At 46.0% G+C, this 5,023-nt stretch overlaps 1 long non-coding RNA gene across 1 annotated transcript in view; it reads right to left on the bottom strand.

Annotated features, from left to right (window-relative positions):
* Nucleotides 1–4,814, bottom strand: part of LOC108784395 — a 26,209-nt gene extending 21,395 nt beyond the window's left edge. The window contains exon 1 of the long non-coding RNA XR_001941066.1: nt 4,802–4,814. This is a non-coding gene — a long non-coding RNA (uncharacterized LOC108784395). The remainder of the gene's footprint in view (nt 1–4,801) is intronic.
* Nucleotides 4,815–5,023: the final 209 nt, after the last annotated feature.

The raw sequence follows: 5,023 nt of genomic DNA, 5'->3' as shown, positions 1-5,023 counted from the left end.
AGCCAGTGCAAACAGCATTGCAGCCCGGTACTCTGTATATGGAGTATGATGCTCACAAATGGTAAGCAGTCATTGGTAATAATGGTAAACATTATTTCATATACAGAGTACTGGGCTGCAATGCTATGTACGGTGTATGGGATGTTCACCGGCTGCAGCAGGAAGGAGGGGTGTGGTTTCCCTAAAGGAATGACTAATGAGGGGGACAGAGGGAACCAATTTGCGGGGGTAATTTCACTTATCTACATTTGCTGGGAAACTGGAATTACCCTTTAAATATTTTACGTGGAATGGCACTAAAAAGCACTCACATACTCCATAAGCACCAATCCAAATGTTGAAAACGTCCAAAATTGCTTTCATTGCTCATATTAGGGATGCATCGATAACGATACTAGTATCGCTATCAGTGCTGATACCAAGTATTTGGGTAAGTACTAGTGCTTGCCCAAATGCTCCTATACTTACCTCCGATACCGGAACTTCCGGTCAGAGGGAGATTTCCTCTGACCGGCAGTGCCGCGTGGGAACATGGAGCCAACTTCCTGGGCAATCAGGAAGCCGGGCGACGGGCAATGACCCGGCCAATCAGCTTTGAGCCGGCCAAACAGCATGCCAGCCGGCTTCCCAGGCAATCAAGAAGCCGGGTAATGATAAGCTGTCCGGCTTCCTGATTGCCCGGGAAGCTGGCTCCATGCTAGTGGAAGTAGCGGTATCGATACCGGCAAGTACTGAAAGGTAAATATCGGTACTCGTACTAGATACCAAAAAAACAGTATTGATGCATCCCTTGCTCATATCATAACTGGTCATATAAAACAGCCAATGCGTTTCAGGTGCCAACCACTGCCCCCCCCTCCCCCCCACCCCACTTTCAGGGCCACAAGACAACTACAAATATAAGAATGGTAAATATAAGGGTCACTGAATATATATCCATTTTCACAAAGCTGTCTGAATACAGAAACCAATTTTAGCATAAAATAGGAACACAAGGATTACATTTGTTCATCATTATCAAATTTTGTAGGAAACTAATTTTGGACTTGATAAGGTTTGAAGTCCCAGCATCCCTTTCATAGATCTTAGAATGTTATGTACAGATTGCTTCCACACCTCCACCTGCACCAAAGGAGGTTAAAGTTGAATACAGTTCTAATTGGTGCCGTAAGACCCAAATCTCCCTTCTCTTTACTGTCTTAGAATTGTGACGGTGTGTGTACATATACATATTTATGTATTGAAATTACCATCTCGTGGCATTTCTGATTTTAATAGTAATGTAGTGACACTGTCTTCAAAAGCAATTTAAAAGGTTACAGAACACGCTAGCATTTAGCTAACAGGGAAACATGAAGAGACAGAAGAAGGGGGAAGACGTCGAATATTTTACTCCTTGGAAAAATAAGGTTAAAAGCTTTTTTTTCTTTTCTCTCGGTTAAAGGTTTTTGGGAGCCGCGTAGATTTGGAGGGCTCAGAATTGTAAAAAGAGTTCCGTTGTATCTGTTGTCGGGTCCGGAGAAAAGGTTTATTCAAAATGTTGTCACAAAGTGGCGAATGAAATTCTAATGATTAGAAATGGGGTCTATGTTTAACTTTTGAGAAAAAAGAACGTTCTGCAAACAAATAAAAACAGTCTGAGTTTTTCGCTTTGCGGTATGAATTTAAAGCGCAGCTCTGGGCATTTTTTTATACACCCCCCGCCCTCACCCTGGGGGCTTCAATAATAACCTTAAAGGAGAACTATGGGGTTAAGGCTCTTCCCCATAGTTCTCCTTAGGGTAACGGGAGGACACAAACTAGCGTCCTCCCGTCACCCTATGCTCAGTATACCACGAGCTGTATACTGAGACGCCGTAGCTGAAGCTGATACCGACAATTATGTCTGGATCTGCCCAGCTGCGTGAGTGACAGCTGGCTCTGCCTATCTAGAGGCAGAGCCAGCTGTAACCGCCCATCCCCCGTCCGATCCGCCAGTCAGCGCCGGCGGATCGGAGTGGGGGGCTCACTTCCCGATCTACTGAGCCGACCTGTGACAGTCTAATTGTCACAGGTCGGCTAGAACTATGAGGTGAGTGAAAAGCACCTCATAGTTCTCCTTTAAATTCAGAGTTGTGAGTTGCCCCCCTCTATTCCAGACATAAGGTGTCCATGTCATTAAACCTGGAGAACATACTATGAATGAATGGGCATCATGGCCCTGCCCCCCTAAGAGGGCATCACCAGGGCATATCCACAGTGTATTGAAGAAGAGAACAGTGTAGAGTGGAAGGGTTCTCGAGGGGCAATTGATGGCTGAGCCCAGAGTTGGGCTTTAAACCTGATCACTGGATAGCATAGAGGCCTTACGTACCTATGAAAGTCAGTATGAAATCAATTTGCACTTTGCCTTTATTTCTCCATACAAGTCAATGAGAATGCATGGCACCTTCATTGTGGTCATGTATATGATTTAAAGTGACAGTCTCCTAGTGCAGGGGTAGGCAAACTCAGCTGTTATGGAACCACAAGTCCCATGAGGCATTGCAAGATTCTGCAACAGGCAGGGCCGTCCCTACCATAACCACCACCTGGGGGGGGGGGGGGGGGGGGGGGGTGGGGGGGGGGGGGGGGTTGTTGTTGTTGCTGCTGATAGTGCTTTGGAAGGCCGGCGATGGATGTGGAGGGTCATGCCTGTGAGTGGCTCTCTGTCCAGCCCAGCCCAGCTCACTGATGTCACTGGTTGCCAGGAGCTCGGCAGGACACCAGCCAGAGCATCCCGCTCAGCTCCCTGGCAACGATGACATCAGTGAGCTGGGCGGGAAGCCAGAAGGAGCGTCACGGATTGCTAAGAGCTCTTACCAACCTGGGATGCTCTGGCCACCCCCCTAAAGGGATGCTGCCGGTGGCGACCACCTCAGGCTGCCTTATTATAGAGACGACCCTGGGCAAAGGCATGACTCCCAGAGGCATTATGGGATTTGTAGTTTCATCAAAGCTGGAACGCTGAGGTTCCCTACCCCTGTCCTAGTGGATAATCTTAGGCTTAAAGTGACTCTTTCAGGAACTTCCATCTATGCTTTGTGGCAGCACATGATAAAACACACACTTTACCCCCATGCTACTTCAACGCATGGCAAAGCACTTACCGCAATCCAGTATGTCGCCATTCATTTTGAAAGGCTCCCCAAAGCACCTGCACTGCAGTGCACCACAGCGCACGGCAATTCATTGCAGTGTGGTGATGGCCTATTCAAATGAATGGGTTGCCTTAAAGCAATGCATATTAATATACAACAAAATACGATTTAACGTATTTGCTAATGTGCAGCAGTGACCTGTAAAAAAAAAGTCTGCATAACCAAATGGCCAATGGGTCCTTATATAAGGCACCAGTACAGTTTTTTTTTTTTATTTTTTAAAGCTCCACCTTTTATAATTAAACAGCCGTCCTTGAGCTCCAACATAGTAAATCTGTAAAAAAATAAGTCAAGGCAACTGGACTTGCTGTATATTTCTTGAAGACATTTCACTGCTCATCCAACCAGCTTTCTTTATTCAGAATTGGAAAAGCTAGTCGGATGGCCAGTGAAACGTCTTCAAGAAATATACAGCAAGTCCAGTTGCCTTGACTTATCTTTTACAGATATACCATGACCTGGATGAATGAGAACCTTCACAGACATCCAACACAGTAACTTTGCCGAGGGGATGTCACCAGTCTGCTACAGACAGGAAGAATCATTTCCTCAGTCTCCTCTAGTGATCAGGCTGCAACATTGTAACAAGTCACAAGGTGAGAGGCTGCGGCAGGGGCTGTTCTGTGCCAGACATTTGTGAACAGAGCCAAGAAGAGGTACCGGGATTTGCAAGATTGTGTCATCTCTCAGCCAGCACCTTAAAGGAGAACTACGAGGTGAGTGCTTTTCACTAGATAGGTAGAGCCAGCTGTCACTCACGCAGCTGGGCGGATCCAGACATAATTGTCGGGATCCGCTTCAGCTGCGGCGTCTCAGTATAGCGCGAGCTACAGCTTGCAGTATACTGAGCCTAGGGTGACAGGAGGACGCTAGTGTGTGTCCTCCCATTACCCTAAGGAGAACTATGGGGAAAAGCCTTAACCCCATAGTTCTCCTTTAATCCAGGAAGTAGATGTAGATCATGGATGATGTCTGAACAAAGATGGCGCTGTCCTTCTGTGAAAAAAAAAAAATCAAATAGCAAACAAAAGTCATTGTCAGAGGGAGTGCTTTGATCTCTGTGAGAGGTAATAAATAGCAGGAAGTGTGACACTGACACATTACTTAGCACGCTGCACTTAACATGAAAACATCTGATGCTCGCTCCTCTTCAATATTCCAGTTCCATGCCAGGTGAAGTGTACATCTTGCAGACAGTATTGCTTTTCCTTCCACGGGCTTATTTGGCAGGTTTTACTTTAAGTTCCGGCAAGAAACAAGAAATAAAACAAGGGTGCGAGGGGAGACGGAGCAGGGAGGGAGAGTTGCGGATAAGGTGTAAATTTAATACAGTACAACTTATTTATTACTTGTTTGGGGAAGAAAGAAAACAAAAAGAACAACTCTCCTTTTCTTATTATATTACTCGTCCCGGGGACTAAAAATATCATCCGAGGTTCAGTGCGCAGCGGAAAATGAAATGTGAGGAGGACTGTAATTTGTCTGTCAGGAAATTCTCTTCATCTCCAGACGCTTTTTCTCACTTTGGTAAAAATGTCAGCGCGTTTCCTTCTTTACCAAACACTTTTCTATGTGTCCGTCCAGCTATCAGCCCCGTCCACACCGGGTACTTCTCCCCCCACTGAAATGATAAAGGGCACAAGATAATGCACTCAGTGCTCATTAACCCCCCCCGCCCCCCCCATACACAGACCGCTGAAAAATATACCCTGGGCTCATGTATACCAACCCCATTGGGCTGCACTGCTCCCACCTTCATCTCTCTCTTTCTTTCTTTCCTTCTCTCTATCTCTCTTTTCCTTTGTGTCTATCTCTCATTCTTTTTGTATCTTTCTCTCTTTCTT

Source organism: Nanorana parkeri, unplaced genomic scaffold, assembly GCF_000935625.1.
Source record: "Nanorana parkeri isolate BGI_ZX_2015 unplaced genomic scaffold, ASM93562v1 scaffold6, whole genome shotgun sequence".
Lineage (NCBI taxonomy): Eukaryota > Metazoa > Chordata > Amphibia > Anura > Dicroglossidae > Nanorana > Nanorana parkeri.
This window is presented reverse-complemented; position numbering and strand designations above follow the sequence as displayed.